Source organism: Chiloscyllium punctatum, chromosome 39 (assembly GCF_047496795.1).
Source record: "Chiloscyllium punctatum isolate Juve2018m chromosome 39, sChiPun1.3, whole genome shotgun sequence".
In the NCBI taxonomy this organism is placed as follows: Eukaryota; Metazoa; Chordata; class Chondrichthyes; order Orectolobiformes; family Hemiscylliidae; genus Chiloscyllium; species Chiloscyllium punctatum.
The window spans coordinates 49,361,630-49,379,749 of NC_092777.1; the positions used below are offsets into that span (position 1 = coordinate 49,361,630).

Genomic DNA, 18,120 nt, shown 5'->3' on the forward strand with positions numbered 1-18,120 from the left:
TGATTGCCATTGCTGGGATTGTGTATTTGGATAAAGAAAAATGCAGAACAACACAGCCATACAATCCTAACATTGTGCCTCGTGTATTAAAGGCAGTTGTCGTTATCAGCAGGTCTTGTTAAAATATGAATGAAATACTAGGGAGACAGGCAGTTGACTTCCACATAAGCGAGTGGAAAGAGCATGGATTGAATATGTGGAAATTAACCAGCTCAATAGCAAAGAAACAGTCATCGATGAATAATGGGAAGGTAAAATTGTTGTAATTTTTTTTGTGAAAAATCTTTGTTTTACTTAAATATATACCAGAGACTTGCTACTAAAGATAAGCAAAGACATTCCAGCATTTACAAAGACACAATTAAATTTAGTAACCCTACTTGTTACAATCATGATTTATGGACTTTTAACTGCCTCAGTGTTTTCTGTTGGTGACCTATGGTTATGTGACTTAAGTTCACACAGTTTCCCCAACATTGTTAGCTGAAAACTTTTTTTGTGAATAGCCTACCATGCTCAGCATGCACCTGTGCATACAACTTGTTAAAACTTTTATGATTGATATCAAAACCACGTATGCTAGAACTTGTTTAGAAGTCCTGCCTTGTCTTGCAGTCTGGACTATCAGAACATTACTGAGAACCCAAATCTCACCAGGGTAGTGAAAATGAGTGCAATCTGCTTTTACTTAACATTATATTTTAAGTCCAAATGTTCACATTTTTATGCTGGCTAATTCTTGATTAAATAATATGTGCATACTAGAGTTTGTTTGTTTGTTTACACTGGCTCACACACAAAATACAATTTCCTTGAGTAATTTTAAAGTAGATGAATTCTCAATGTTGATAATGATTGCCTCACTCAAAAGTATCTGTGCAAATAGCATGAAATCCTGAAATAATCTTCTAATGCTTTTGAGTTTGCGGGCCCATTTCTGATTAAAAGCACTGAATTTAAAGTACTTTACCAGAGGTTTCTGTTGAGGTACAACTAACTGAAGAGCTATGTGGTTAAAACAAGGAAAGATCAGTAAAGATTCAAATCTGTTTTTTAAAAATATTTTCCTTTTGCGTTGCTATAAAAAGTCATGCCGTGAGAGATGGACAGTGAAAGAAAGAGCTGCTGTTCCATACTGGGCTGTCTTATTTATTAAAGTGTGGTATGTGAGGGAGCAATTTACTCACCTGTCTGCAGTGGCATGAAAAATATTCCTTATTTACCGTGGATGATCTGATCATTTTTTCATTCATTCATGAGGCGTGGGTGTTGCTGGCAAGACCAGGATTTACTGCCCATCCCTAATTGTCCTTGTCGGGATCTTGAACTTCATTACAAATTCTTTTATGAAGAACCATGTTTTCCTGATCCATAGTGAATATGTTCATGGCCAGATCGAAAGTTTCTTCATAATGCATTGTGTACAATATTTTTCCATCAAGATGTCTTATACCTTTGCCACATACTGGGTGTAGTTCTGAGGAACATGCAATGCTTTTGTATTACAGATTTTACATTCTGTTGTAATCTGTTTGGCTTTCTCTTGTCAATTGTTCGTGCCCTGTCACTTTTTCTGTTTGGAAGGTTTTGACCTTTGCCCTTTCCATGAACGCTGGTTCACTCCTATATCTCATCTGGGTGGCCATCATTCATGTGTAAGACTTGATGGTACACTGGTCATGGGGAACATTTGATACTGGTCCCACTAGAAGCCTGTAAATCTCCAGTCGGCAGGACAGACTGGACAATGAGTCGGCATGAGGACTTCAGATCACTTACTAGACCTTTTTATGTCCTCGCACTGAGATTATTTAACTCAACACAGGTCAGGAACTGAAGTTTGGTGCTTCTGTGCCTATCTAACTCAGTGATTCACTGGACAGTGTTGCTAAACTGTTGGTGAAACTTGCTGGCATTTGTTTTTATTCAATTAACCTGTAGCTTATAATGTTGAAATTTTAGAAGGGCCAAGCAACGTAATATGCACAGCAATTCGACTTGATAAAATAACAGCATAAAAATGAGTAATATTGCTATATGCATTCACTGGGTAATAATACAAGTTAATAGAAAACACTCAAACTGTCCTCTTATCGCACTTCCACTTGACAAACAAAAGCTATGATTTGTTTTCGTAAGCTGTAAAATCAACTGAAGAGGAATTCTAGTTTATGCATCAACAACCTAATACTCTGTGATATGGAATTGCTTAGTGATTAATGCTGTGTGAGTATACAGGGGTAAAGTATGGGTTCTTGTAGTGCACTGCTGGTATCCCTACCTTTTTTAGGCTATAAGGTTTGGGTTTGAATCCTGCTTGTCATGATTTGTACAAACATATTAATTTAAAATGATATTTTGACAGGTTCAGGACAGATTTCTTCACTTGACATTAATGGCTGACTGAATTGATTGGGGGGGTTGGTAAATGAAAAGTGAATTAAAATAAACAGCCTTAAGTCTTTATCTTAAATCCTTCCAGATAACTTGTGCTAATTTAGAATAACTGATTGGCACATCTGCACCAATTGTTGTCCTTTTCACTCATTCGCTGTCACTAATGAGGCTGTTTATTTGTTTTTCTCAGTTATTGCTCAACAAAATGGTCTGAATTCATAACCCCACGCTGATCCCAGTCCACTTTTCAGTAGCTTTTTATGTGTGTGCGTGCGAGGGTGGGGAGAATTTTGGTACAGATCCTTCACTTCTGTTCACTGACCTGAAGGAACATGCTGTGTCTCAGCAGTCATCTGTACTGACTTAAAGGTCTTTCCCATCTATAGCACAGCATGAAATGGACATTGCTTGTTTGCTGAAGATGAGAATATGACCTTGAGTTTATAATCTTTTGGCTGGATGACAAAATGTATTACTGAATGACTTCTGTGAACCTTTCTCCTTGCTTGTGTTCTCTCTCTCTCTCTCTCTCTCTCTCTCTCTCTCTCTCTCTCTCTCTCTCTCTCTCTCTCTCTCTCTCTCCCTCTTTCATTCTTACACGATTGCAAATGTTGAATGTTGTTTGATTTTTCAACAGGCAAGGCATCAGAGCTGCCTCAATCCTCTCCTTGTCCAAGGTCCATATAAACTTCAGCAGGAACCACCAAATAGCAGGCAAGAAACCAGGGTGAAGTCCCTTGTCACACCTTAAATAATGGCTTCTGATAAAATTGAGAAATAATGCACCCTCAGCTTTCTGGTCTATCGGCTTCTAAAGGAGTTCTTTACATTTTTGACAAGGTTTGCTTTCTGGGACAGCCTGCACTGCCAATTTCTGGCTAATGCAGCATTTTGCAAATTTTCACAAATCTTTAATTTATGCTGCCTGTGTTAGACAGAGATGGGCATAATGTGGAGAAGGGTCTTGAGAGAGTCATTGTTTTGCTGCACTGTTATAAGATCCAAGTTATTTTGAGGCTCAATTTTTAAAAAAAAAACTAGTGTTGTGTTTAAGAGTTGGTATGAGGATGAGAGAGGATTCCACTCTCCCTGTCATTAACACCTGGGGGTATCTGAAGATTATGTTTACAGGAACTTTATTGAAAAGGGGCTGAATTGTATCATCTTTAATCAAAGTTATTATTTCACAACTTAGTTTTCTAAAGTTACAGACCACGCTATTCTTGTTGCATCTGATCAATGTGGAATTGTACCACATGACAACATGACAGAGCAAAGTTTGAGAGGTAGGTATGTATCTCTTTGTGCTGGTCTTTTCCCTGAATGAACTTCCTGGAAGAAACCAAGGAAGTCCTAAACTGAGTTTAAAAACAAACTGCGCAATGATTTACTCGTTCTGTCTGTCTGTTTTTAGCTAGCATTTTGACGCTGTGAATCATATTTGTTTCTCTTGCTTTCCTCCTTTTTCTACAGCACGTATCCAAACTGAAGTACAAAGGCTCCTTTCTCCCGAGGCAGTGTTTAAAAACTCTTGACTTTGAGTCCAGGTGGCCCACCAGCCTGAGCCTTAGGCCAGTGTTCGTCCCACTGGTCTTCCAAGAAGAAAATGTGTTTATAAACTACTTGCTGACCACTGTGAATTTGGGATTGCGAAGTTTTGATGACTAACAGTAAAGTTATTCTGGCTTATGTTGATTTGTTTTCTTGCTGTTTCAATCCTTTACCTTCCCAGCTGTCCCGTCCAGCTGGTTTACATCTTGCACTGCCTTTCAGATGATATTTCAAACTGTGCTCCCATCTGCTGCCTTGAATCGACAAGAACAGATTTAATGGCACTATATCCTGAAAAAGAGCAGAGATCCTAGCCAATATTTGTCACCGCAAAAAAAACAGAATGCCTGATCACTACCCTGGTGTTGTGTGGGGAATGTATTGCCCATCTCTAGTTTCCCTTGGAGGTGTTGGTGAGTTTTTTTTCCTGAATCACTCCTGTCCACGTGCTGTAGGGAGAGCCGCAATACCATCAGGGAGGGGATTTCTTTGTTACTCTAGCTGAAAGATTCCCATCCAGCAGTAGATGGGATGCATTCATTGCTGAGGATCTAAGATGTTGGATCTTGTTTTAATTGTTGCGTATCTCTGCCGTGTTGGGGGATCCAAGTACATTTTGTTGCTGGTTTTCCACAAAAGCATACTATTGATGTTTGAAAGTAAATGAGAGCAAAAATGAGTTTTCTCCTATTGGGAAGAAAGTAAGCCTCCATTTTAGCACATATTGGTTCGTGTGACATTTTTTAATATAAAGATACCAACCAGACATTGCCGTTCCTGTCGCTCTTCACGAGGTTTTAGAAACTCCTGTCTTTGTCTATCCCCTTCTTTTAGGAATCCGTTGAAGTAGTGCAAAAATAAATTATACTTGAATTTGCTTTGGAATAATAATTGTTTTCAGATGGGGTTGGGAGGTAGAAGTACATGAATTGTGTTTCCCATGTGATGGTCAAGGGCGTCCTCATGATTCAGGTTTTGAAATTTTTTTTTCTCTCTTTGCTCTTCCAAAGCCCATTACGGACACACTGGAAAGTAGTTGTTGAGGATGTGAATTTTAATCTACTATTTTCAAGCTCTTGAATTGATTAATTTTGGCCACTTGTGTTTGACTACCTCTGTGTGTTGAAGCCAGAACTGAGGCAAAACCTCAATTGTTATTAGCAAGATTGTTTACAGTTCACAAATAAGTCCATTAGTATTCATTTCAATGTAATTAAGATCACAGACTGTAATGCGATGCTTTGTTTATTTTCACACACACTTCATGTTCCAATGATCCAAAGGGCTGAATGGGGTCAATCTGTGGTTCTAATTGAGGTAAAGTGTTTTTATACTTAAACATAAGGAATATTCCATCACACTCTAGTCTACACTCATGGTCACTGGAAGTGCTGGCCTTTAGAACATATAGTGCACCACTGCACTTAGTCCAAAGAGAATGAGTTTGAACTGCAACACCTGTAGAGAGATGTTTTAAAAGTTTTTGTTCTGGTGCAGCAGTTGTTTTGTTTATGAATATGTCCTTTTTATTTAAAGATAGCTTTGGAACAATGAATAATTGATGAATATTACTGTTCCCTAAATTTTCCCACTGAATGGACTGGACTGGAATCGTAAGACTGTTTTTTTTGGTGTGCGTGTGTGTACACATATATCTACAGTATGATGAAGTTACTAGCAGCTGTTGGTCCTTTTACAATATGTCACATTTCCATCTTTCCTTGTTGTAATTTCCTGTTAACTTGTTAAGCCATGTTCTGCATGGCTTTGTTCTTGGGCTACAACATGTTTAATGTTTGTTGAATTTAGAATACACAACAGAGGTGATCAAATAATACATCCTTGCTCTGATCACTGTGTCTAAACTAAAATTTGTACCATAAGGCAGTAAGGGACAGACTGAACTAAATCTGGATTAATTGCAGTGAGCAGTTTGAGGTCCCCTAGTTTAACATAAACTGTCTCCCATCACGTCTAACATGGTTTGGTGCAGTTGACTGTGGGGGAAAAAAAACTAATTCCATGCTGTTTTGAAAGAAGTCATGTCTGTCATGTTCAGCTACATAACTAATGCTAGCTCTCTGGGGTGAGTCTGTGTGTTCCACTTTTGTTTGGAAAAGTGATGTGGCAAACATATGTACATTAGAGTCTTCAGCATATCCACAGCAGTCAGTATAAAAATAATTTTATGTAAGGACCAACTTTATTTTCATAGGAACTGAAGTAAAGTGCTATCTCGCTCCTGTCTGAGGTTCAAGTTTGCACTAGTTATAGCTGGGTGGAGTAGTGCTTTATAGTCTTCATGGGTTATGTTTATACCATGAAGCTTCTTACGAAACAAAATGCCCAAGATCAACATTGATCATTGTGTTTGCACAGGTCTCACGCTATTGGTATTAACATGCTCTGGGTACCCTAGGTCCTAGCAAACAGCCTGTACAAATTTCAGGTGCACAACAGAAACAGTGTTTGCAATAGAACTTAAAGTAAACAAAGACCAGTATTTACATAGCACTGTTCGTGACCTTGGGACTTCCCCAAGATCCTTTAACAGCCAATGATGTACCATCAAAATTCAATGACTATTGTAAGGGACGAAACACAGAGCATGCTTTCAGAATCAGTCGTCTTTTTTTTTTGTGTGTGATGCTGTTACAAATATGAAGGTTACGTGTGGATATTGTCTCTTTTTAAATTTAGGATAAAATGGAGGAATGAAGGGGCTTGTGTGACCTGTTTTGAATTCTGCTTGGCACCAGCTTGAGTGGATTAATTGTCAAAGATTAATTGGGACCTGTTTAACCAGGTTATAGTTCTGGGAAGAAGAAGTAAGCTAATCTCCTATTTGGACAGTGGCAAAAACATTTGTGATGTCTGTGAGCAGATTGTTGTTTTCAGCTCTCACAGGGAGGTATTTGGATTATCTTATAAATGGTTATTCTTTAAACTGTCTACTTAATTTCGACATAGAATGGAGTTGGGCATATAACAACAGCTAATTAGTATCTCTGAGGCCGAGATGGTGCACACTGCCTTGGGAATGGGCTATAGGAGGGAATTGTCAGTAGAAAGTCATTATAAGATTTGTTTGCAAGGATTTTTCCAAGGTATTCCCGAAACTCCCAGTCACAATTAGTCTGCAAAAATCAGAAGGAGAGGGCAATGCAGCCAATCTTTATTAGTAACTACATGGAATTCAGGTGGGAATTCATACACCGATTGAACAAATCAGCATGTGAGGATTTAAATGGGACTGGTTTTATTCACTCAGGGGATGTTGGCATTACTGGGCAGCCAGCATTTATTGCCGATCCCTAGTGCCTTTATGAAAAGGTGGTTCTGGTGGTGAGCTGCCTTCTTGAACCACTGCAGTCCACGTGGTGTTGGCAGACCCCTAATGCCATTGGGAGGGAGTTCCAGGAGTTGGAACTGTTCCAGTGACAATGATGGAATATTCTCAAGTCAGGATGGTAAGTGGCTTGAAAGAAAACTTGTAGCTGGTGGTGTTCCCATGTATCTGCAACCTTGGCCCTTCAAGATGCGAGTGTTGTGAGTTTGGAACATGCTGGCTAAGGATCTTTGGGGAATTTCTGTAGTGCATCTTGTAGATAGTACACACTGCTGCAGCTACTGCGGTGGTGGAGGGAATGGATGCTTGTAGATGTGGTACCAATCAAATGGACTGCTTTGTCCTGTTGGAGCTGCACCCATCCAGGTAAGCGATGGAGCATTGGTGAAACAACTGAAGATGGTCGGGCTTTTTTTTTTTAGATTACTTACTTACTTACAGTGTGGAAACAGGCCCTTCGGCCCAACAAGTCCACACCGCCCCGCCGAAGCTCAACCCACCCATACCCCTACATCTACCCCTAGCCTAACATTACGGGCTATTTAGCATGGCCAATTCACCTGACCTGCACATCTTTGGACTGTGGGAGGAAACCAGAGCACCCGGAGGAAACCCACGCAGACACGGGGAGAATGTGCAAACTCCACACAGACAGTCGCCTGAGGCAGGAATTGAACCCAGGTCTCTGGCGCTATGAGGCAGCAGTGCTAACCACTGAGCCACCGTGCCGCCCGCCGTGCCGCTTAGGACATTATCCTGAGAAACTCCTGCATGGATGTCCTGGAGCTGAGAGAACTGACGTCCAAACACCACAACCATCTTCCAATGTGCCAGTAATGGCTTCAACCAGTGTAGAATTTCTGCTGCACTTCCCCACCAGTACTGGTTGATTCCAGTGTTGCTAGGGCTGCTTGATGCCAACCTCAGTCAAATACAGCAATTTCAATGTTGATTGAGGGTGAACTTTTTAGTCTAGATACTGGGGATAGTACTCCTGCGCTGCTTTAAAATCATGATGTGGGATCTTTTACATCCATCGGAGAGGGAAATGTGGATTTTGGTTCATCATTGCATCAGTAAGGCAGCGTGTCTGACAGAGCAGCACTCTACCAGCAGTACAAATGTCAGTTGAGCCGGTCTTTCTGGGTGGGACCGTCCAAGTACATCACCTGTAACCCTTGCAGCAGTCAGCAGGGCCGGTCACTATTATATATAATCATATTGAAGAAAGTCTGTCCTTTTAGGGAACTGACGTGAGACTTGCTTTCAGCAATTTATATCACTGATTCTATATTTTCCTATATTTCCAAGTTAGCGTGGTGAGTGGCTTGATGGAAACCTTGCAGTTGGTGATGTTTTATGTTTTGCTGGCAGAATCAGGAATATTCCCCGTCTCCATAATATTTACCGTGACCAGCACCAAATATTGGCTCATACTGAGTACAAGGTCATACATTTCCAGGATTATGTATGTCCTGGAACAGGTGAAACCTACGTACCTTGTACAGTGACCGCATACAAGCAGCTGTAGCTATCATGTCTTATCTGCTAATCCTCTCTGTCTCTGTCTCTGTCTCTGTCTCTGTCTCTGTCTCTGTCTCTGTCTCTGTCTCTGTCTCTGTCTGGTAATATTTGAATTTTTTTTATTTGCGTTTAGATGGATTCAGCTGATTTTTTTTTTTTGCTTGTTCCTTGTGTGATCCACACCTGAAATTGGCTGATCCTGCAACTTTTATACAATTAGCACCTGGCCATCTTGTTCAGCTTGCACAAAACAAATTTGTAGAGTGGGAGAGATGGGATGGAGGTTTCAATCCCTCGGCTTATATTGTATTATGTGGATCACAGCATGTTCTTTTGTTTTTCTTCATTCAGTTAAGTGCAGTTGGGTAAGGGGGTGTTGTAGTAACCACACCTTCTGAAACTACACTGATCTGATGCTTATATTCTGAAGTGGACCAAACACATTCTCTTCTTTTGATTTTAGAAAGCATTTTGTCCACGGCTTCTTGATTGGAATGATTGGGGCTGTGGCCAGATTTTGGTTCTGCCTTGCCTGGTGACCCATCCCTGCACCCCCCCCCCCCCCCCCCCCCCAACTAAAAATGCCTTTAGTTTAGCAGTGGCTGGAGCAAATGTTTTCCTTAATGAGCAGCAAGGGCAGGTCACCGAGCTGGAAGGCATATTGTCAGCTTGTCTGTAAAATGAACAGACCCTTGTGGTCGTCACTTTGAAGAGATTGGCCTTTTTGGCTCTTTCCAAACATGTCCCAGTTTGACTTGCAGAGGACCGAAGGGTCTGTTTCTCTTCTGTGTGACTCTACAATGATGACTCTCAATGGTTTTAGTCCTGTGTCTCCAGCCTGATTTTAAACAAATGGTTCCTTTTAATGTCACATTCCTTCACTTGCAGGGTGGTTTTCCATCAAAAACTTCAGGAGACTGGCAGGAGGTGCTATGAGGTCTCTTGTGGTGCAACCACAAATGTCCATATCTCTGGACTAGGAGGCCAGGGTTCAAGTCCCATCTGCTCCCGAAGGTGTGATAGCAACTCTGAACAGGTGGTTTTCACTGAAATCTTGTACTTAAGGAGACGTGACAATAAATCCTTATTCTATTCTATAAAATATTTTTAAAAACTGTTGCTGCAGCAACTGAACCCAACAGCTTGATGTGTGGGCAATGATGATTGTGCTGCCCTTTCGTGTTCAGGTGTGTAGTGAGCACATGGAGTAATTGCTGCAGTTGAGATGTGGAGCCCAATGAGAGCTCCACTTGTGTCTGTTTTGTATCAGAAGCTGTGCTGAGTTACAGCCATTCGGCCCATCAGCTCACACTAAAGCCTAGAGCCAAGGTGCTGTTGGAGAAGTGACTCAGCAACAACAAAAGAAAGTAGCTGCAAGATGACTTGAGTGGGGATTGGAGGTGTGTGTGACTCGAGAGATGCATGATCTTGTCTATAGCTTTGTTCCTTTGCTGGGTCAGAGGCAGAGCATCAGTAGCCATGTGACCTAACGAGACCAGAGTTCCAGTGCACCTCTGTCCTGTATGTTAGGTCAATCAGAAAACTTCAAAATGTATTTGCTGAGTTTATTGGGGTTTTGTTTTCCTGCCTTATCCCCATAACCCTTGATTCCACTATTCCTAAGAGCTCTATCTATCTCTTACTTGAAAGTATCCAGAGACTTGGCCTCCAGAGCCCTCTGGGACAGAGCATTCCATACACCCACCACTCTCTGGGTGAAGAAGTTTCTCCTCAACTCTGTTCTAAATGGCCTACCCCTTATTTTTAAACTGTGTCCTCTGGTTCTGGACTCACCCATCAGCGCAAATGTGCTTCCTGCCTCCAGAGTGTCCAATCCTTTAATAATTTTATACGTCTCAATCAGATCCCCTTTCATCCTTCTAAACTCAAATGTATACAAGCCCAGCCGCTCCAATCTTTCAACATATCAGAGTCCCGCCACTCTGGGAATTGACCTCGTTACCCTACGCTGCACTCCCTCAATAGCCAGAATGTCCTTCCTCAAAGTTGGAGACCAAAACTGAACACAATACTCCAGCTGCGATCTCACCAGGGCCCTGTACAACTGCAGAAGGACCTCTTTTTGCTCCTGTACTCAATTCCTCTTGTTATGAAGGCCAGCATGCCATTCGCTTTCTTCACTGCCTGCTGTTCAGGAACTAATACTTGGCTTCAGCAATCAGCAAGTGGATTGTGCTAGAAAATTTGAGAAATGCAAGATTTCTTCTCCCTTGGATAGTTAATATAGACACACTTATGTAGGTCCCTTCAGAAAATGCCCATTGACATTTTCTATCATGCAAGTGTATCAATAGCATAAGCAACACTACTCTTCGCTCTCCAAAAAAAAACACCTTAAGCATACTGTTTGGAATCTTTGCTCTTTCAAATTGACATCAATATGTAACAAATTTGATGGAGTTGAGATGTTTGAGGTTTGCAGTGAGAGCTGATGAGGATAATGCAACTTTATTTGGTGTGTGTATAAGGATTTCCAACAGGAATTTCATCAAATGCGATACAATAAGCTTCCTGGCGAAGTTGAAACCAATGGAATAACAGGGAAGATCGCATCATGGTTCTGGGGTTAGCAGAAAGAGAGTAATGGTGATTGGTTCTTTTCTATCTGGGCAGGAAGTACAGTATGCTGAGGGTTTCCCCAGGGTTTACTGCTTAAAGTCTTTGCTTTTCTTGAAGCACATTAATGGTTGTGCTGGACAAAACTTTCCCTGCTACAGAAGTATTGTGAACTGTGAAGTGGAAGACTTTAAGAGGTAAACGGTGTGGCTGATGAAATGAAATGTGGAGTGGGGAGGGGTGGGGGGTGGGGAGTAGAATGAGGAAAGGTAGAATCAAAGGGAACAAATCTCAAGGAGACTTGGTAACAGAGACCTGGGAGAATGGGTGCATAATTTGTTCAAGGTGGTATGATGATTTAAGAAAGTGTTTAAAAAGACAGACAAGATTCTGTGAATTATAAATGTGCGGAATGCAAAAGCACGGAAGTTATGATTTTTTAAAAAGAAATATTTGCATATAACACACTGCCCCAGCCTCCATTGGAGTCGTGTGTTCATTTCTGGGTACTGTGCTGTGTAGAAACAATGTGAAGGGTTCAGAGAGGGAACAGAAAATTATCAGGAAATGGTTTGTAGAATAAGGGACTTGAGGTAGATAGACAGATTGCAGAAGTCGAGGTTAATCCCTGTGGAGAAGAGGAGATTTGATACAGAAGGATCAAAGTAGATAGAGAGAAATTTCCCAGTGTCAGAAGGACACCCCATTTAAGGTAATTGGTCCCTGAGACTGCACAAGGAAACTCAAACAATTACCTGAGAGTGTGGTAGAGGCAGATACAATTGTGACTGAAAAGAAAATATTTGTTGATCTCCTTGTAAAGGGTGAGGCTGTATGACTAGCTGAGCATTTCTATGGGCACAGGGAGTCAAATGGACTCCTGAACCCCAACCATTCACTAATTCTGTGAATGTCGTTGTTTCCAAGTTCTGGCAGAGGTGTGTGTGTGTGTGTGGGTGGGTGTGATGAGTTCAGTCTTATGAAATACTACCATCTGCTGGTCAATGTGCAAAAGTGCAGTTTTGACTTTGCAGCACTGGTATGATTAGATTCCCTACAGTTTGAAAACAGGCCCTTCGGCCCAACCAGCCCACCCAGACCCATTTCCCTCTGACTAATGCACCTCACACTATGGGCAATTTAGCATAGCCAATTCACCTGACTGCACATTTTTCGACTGTGGGAGGAAACTGGAGCACTCTGAGGAACCCACACAGACACTGGGAGAATGTGCAAACTCCACACAGACAGTCACCCAAGGCAGGAATCGAACCTGGGACCCTGGCGCTGAGAGTTTTCTCTGGGTGCTCAGATTTCCTCCCACAGTCCAAAGATGTACAGGTCAGGTGAATTGGCCATGCTAAATTACCCATATCGATAGGTGCATTTAGTAGGGAGTAGGTGAATGGGTCTGGGTGGATTACTCTTTGGAGGATCGGTGTGGACTTATTGTGCCGAAGGGCCTGTTTCCGCACTGTAGGGAATCGAATCTAACCTGGGGATAAGCTGATGTGTTGCACCACATTTTGTGCATGATGTTGCCAGTATCCAAGTCGGCACAGTATTCAGTAATTAGTTTATCACCTGTATATTTTCTCTTTAAAGATCTCCTCTTGTATGAAGCCAGTATTGCATGTGGAATTATTGTAAGGGCAATAGACTTTAATCCTTTTAACAGCGTATTCCTATGTGCAAAGTTTCAAATCTTTCCACTTGTAATCTGAATCTATTAGACCACATTTACCATAGGAGTGCCTGTGCTCATTCCTAACTTGTAAGGCTCAGCATTCTTGCTGGCACAGTCCAGGCAACTCTGATCCACCTGTGCTCCCGGCCAGGACTGGATTTGCCCTGTTCCAGTGTCCAGTGCCTTCAGCTTTAGAAATGACCATTCTTAGTAACATCATTGATGATCGAATATCAGAGAGCTATTGATCTGTTACTAACTGTGTAGCTTGCCTTGTGTGTAAATGAATGTTTTAAATCTTATCTGTGCATTCAAGTATCCCACAACAACTGAAATCCTGAATGCTCCTCCTGTAGGATCCACTTGAACTTTCTTCATTTAGATAAATGGTTTTGAAATCTTTGTCCAGTTTGTGTCCAGCTATCTCTGATTGATTGATCCTGGGCAGCTCCTCACCCTGGAAGACCAGCTCATTGCAGGCAGATCAAAGAGTGGTCTTTCACAAATTAATCAGCCTCCTGCAGCACTGCGTAATTATTACCTCGCTCTGTGTGGAAAGAAAGACTACTTAGATTTGTTTAGGGGCTGTCAGACGTCAAGGACGTCACAAGGATATATAACCAATGCAGTATTTCTGAGGCATAGCCATGAGAGAAACAGGGCGCCACAATTAAATAATGACGAATGTATCTCTCTCTTGTTGGGTTTGACAAATTATTGGCCAGGACACAAGGGGCAACATTACTTTCCCTCTCTAAATAGAGCCATGGTATCATTATGCCCTCCTCAGAAGGTGGCTAGGGGTTTTGGTTTGATGTCTCACCTGACCATGCAGCATCCCCTCAGCACTGCACTGCAGACCCCATCTTGATTTTGTTCCACTCTCTAGTCTCTGGAATCGACACACAACCATCTGACCCTAAGGCAAGAGTGCTGCCATTGAGTCAGCCTGGCTCAATTAATACTCTGACCCCCATTCCAATGCATACATGCTCAAAATAAGCTGCACACTATTTGGAAAGGTGGGAGATTTAAGGTGCATTTAAAAATTATTCGAACATTTGATTTTCAATTTGGAGTCCGTGTAGGACCTTGCTACTTGTGACCTGTGTGACTCCTGGAATTATAATTTGTTTTTGATTGGCATTTTGTGCTGGTGTCATGAAGTTTCTGCCAGTTGAACGTTTTGTCATACAGTTGGACTAAAATGTTAAAAATCACACAACACCAGGTTCTCGTCCAACAGGTTTAATTGGAAGCACTAGCTTTCGGACCTCTGCTCCTTCATCAGGTCCCACAATCACCAGATAAAGGAGCAGCGCTCTGAAAGCTAGTGCTTCCAATTAAACCTGTTGGACTATAACCTGGTGTTGTGTGATTTTTAACTTTGTACACCCCAGTCCAACACCGGCATCTCCAAATGTATGACAATGATCACAAAGTGAGGGATCTGTGGTAGTCTGGCACCCTCTCCTGGTAAGACGAGAGACTGCAGCTTAGAACAAATTCCTGGACAATGTTTCTACTGTTTCATAGCAGGATTGTGAGGCCATCTGCAGGATGGCCGAGAAAGTGCAATCTGTAAATCTCTTTGATTTGGCACTGTCCATAAAATGAGAAGTGCGCAATTGCTTCTCCTGCCCCACCTCAAATTGTACAGGTTCTGCAATTATAATTAAATAGTATATTTAATATTGTAATTTATTTTCAACAAGTTGGCAGATATGTCATAGAGTCATAGACGTACGGCATGGAAACAGACCCTTCGGTCCAACCCGTCCATGCTCCCCAAATATTCTAACCTAATCTCGTCCCATTTGCCAGCACTTGGCCCAAATCCCTCTAAACCCTTCCTATTCATAAACCCATCCAGATGCCTTTTAAATGCTGCAATTGTACCAGCCTCCACCACTTCTTCTGGCAGCTCATTCCATACACGTACCACCCTCTATGTGAAAAGGTTGCCCCTTAGGTCCCTTTTATATCCTTCCCCTCTCACCCTAAACCTATGCCCTCTAGTTCTAGACACCCCCAGCCCCTACCACCCCAGGGAGAAGACTTTGTCTATTTACCCTATCCATGCCCCTCACGATTTAAAAAACCTCTATAAGGTCACCCCTCAGCCTCCGACGCTGCAGGGAAAACACCCCCAGCCTGTTCAGCCTCTCCCTATAGCTCAAATCCTCCAACCCTGGCAACATCCTTGTAAATCTTTTCTGAACCCTTTCAAGTTTCACAACATTCTCCTGATAGGAAGCACACCAGAATTGCACGCAATATTCCAAAAGTGGGCAAAAGTGAGGACTGCAGATGCTGGAAACCAGAGTTTAGATCAGAGTGATGCTGGAAAAGCACAGCAGGTCAGGCAGCATCCGAGGCAGGAAGCCTCCAGACTGGAGAGATAAATGGGGGAGGTGGGGTTGGGGCTGGGGAGAAAGTAGCAAAGACTATAGTAGGTGAATGGGGGTGGGGATGGGGGTGATTTCGACATCATAATGCATATTAAATTCATTGATTGTGTGGATGGAGGAGGATAAAGGTAAGGCCTTTGCTGAAGACTGATTGTTCGTCCTCAGTGAGGGGAAGGTCTGGGGAGGTGGTGAAAACTCAGCAGGGCTGGGAGCTAGGACCTAATCGCCTCCATCCCCACCCCCATTCACCTATTGTACTCCTTGCTACTTTTTCCCCAGCCACCCTCCATTTATCTCTCCACCTGGAGGCTTCGTGCCTCTGTTCCTGATGAAGGGCTTTTGCTTGAAACATCGATTTTCCTGCTCCTCGGATGCTGCCTGACCTGCTGTGCTTTTCCAGCACCACTCCGATCTAAACCCATATTCCAAAAGTGGCCTAACCAATATCCTGTACAGCCACAACATGACCTCCCAACTCCTATACTCAATGCTCTGAACAATAAAGAAAAGCAGACCAAATGCCGCCTTCACTATCCTACCTACCTGTGACTCCACTTTCAAGGAGCTATGAACCTGCACTCCAAGGTCTCTTTGTTCAGCAACACTCCCGAGGACCTTACCATTAAGTGTATAAGTCCTGCTAAGATTTGCTATGCCAAAATTCAGCACCTCACATTTATCTAAATTAAACTCCATCTGCCACTTCTCAGCCTGTTGGCCTATCTGAGGTAACCTTCTTCGCTGTCCACTACACCAATTTTGGTGTCATCTGCAAAGTTACTAACTATACCTCTTATTCACATCCAACTCATTTTTATATAAATGACGAAAAGTAGTGAACCCAGCACTGATCCTTGTGGCACTCCACTGGTCACAGGCCTACTGTGACCTGGTTGAAAAGCAACCCTGCATCACCACCCTCTGTCTTCTACCTTTTGAGCCAGTTCTGTATCCAAATGGCTAGTTGTCTCTGTATTCCATGAGGTCTAACCTTGCTAACCAGTCACCCATGGGGAATCTTGCCAAATGCCTTACTGAGGTCCACATAGATCACCGCTCTGCCCTCATCAATCCTCTTTTGTTACTTCTTCAAAAATCTCAATGAAGTTTGTGAGACATGATTTCCCATGCACAAAGCAATGTTGACAATCCCTAATCAATCCTTGCCTTTCCAAATACATGTGCACCCTGTCCCTCAAGATTCCCTCCAACAACTTGCCCACCACCGACATCAGACTCACCGGTCTATAGTTCCCTGGCTTGTCCTTACCACCAGTCTTCTGGCACCTCACCTGTGACTATCGATGATACAAATATCTCAGTAAGAGGCCCAGCAATCTCTTCCCTAGCTTCCCACAAAGTTCTAGGGTACACCTGATCAGGTCCTGGGGATTTATCCACTTGGATGCATTTGAAGAGTTTTTTGAAGAAGGGGATATGGGGGGGAGGGCAGGATTAGGTCCTTGAGCTTGATGATGAGACAGAATCAGATTGAGTGGTGGAGCAGGTAGGGGTTGAATGACCTGCTCCTGTCTTCTATGTTTCTCTTTTTCTTTGACGCCCACATTCCATGAGTGAATAAGTGACTGGTCAGCATTTATTGCCTGTCCATATTTGCCCTTGAGAAGGTGGTGGTGAGCTGCAGTCCATGTCCCACAATGCCCTTAGGGAGGGAATCCCAGGATTGTGATTCAATGACCCTGAAGGAACACCAATATACAGCCAACTTCTTATCTATGGGAGCAGGAGTGTGCCAATTGATCAAATCTTCCATTTGAACCAGTGTAAAAACACACACTAAGTAATAGAAATGTAATGCAGGGAGGTACACACATCACTGTTACACTTTATTTACAAACAGATCACTTAAATAATAATGCAACATTGTCAAAAAAGCCGACTGGCAGAGAGCCTTCTCACTGACATTTCTGATGAAGGGATTAGGCCCGAAACGTCAACTCTCCTGCTCCTCGGATGTTGCCTGACCTGCTGTGCTTTTCCAGCACCACCCTTTTTGACTCGCTCTCACATCCTTAACTGACTACATGGACATTGCAAAGATTGTGATAATACTTTAGGTATTTCATGGATATAGTTTTACAAGAGTGCCAGTTCACGAGGTGCAGGTAAAAACAAAGTTTGCTGTATTTCCAAGTCAGGATGGTGAGTGGTCTGGAGGGGAATGTGAAGGTGGTGGTGTTCCCATGTATCTTCTGCTCTATCATTCCAGATGGAAGTGGTTGTAGGTTTGGAAGGTGCTATCAAAGGATCTCTTGAGTGAATGTCTGCAGTGCATCTGATTGATAGCACACACTGCTGTTACTGAGCATCGGTGGTGGGGAGAGTGGATGCTTATTGATGTGGTGCCAGTCAAGCGGGGGCTGCTTTGTCCTAGATGGTGTCAAGTTCCTTGAGTGTTGTTGGTGCTGCACCCATCCAGGCAAGTGGGGAGTATTCCATCATACTCCTGACCTGTGCCTCGTAAGTGGTGGACAGGCTTTGGGGAGTCGGGAGGTGAGTTACTTGCCACAGTCTCCTAGCCTCTGATCTGGTCTTGGCTAGCCACTGTGTTAATGTTTCTAGGTAATAGTTTCTAGGTAATAGTTACTCCAGGATGTTGACAG

At 42.5% G+C, this 18,120-nt stretch overlaps 1 long non-coding RNA gene across 1 annotated transcript in view; it reads left to right on the top strand.

The window, feature by feature from the left end:
- The window catches only part of LOC140464047 (uncharacterized), a 234,387-nt gene that overhangs the window by 23,069 nt on the left and 193,198 nt on the right, over positions 1 to 18,120 (top strand). The gene's annotated exons all lie outside the window — the stretch shown is intronic.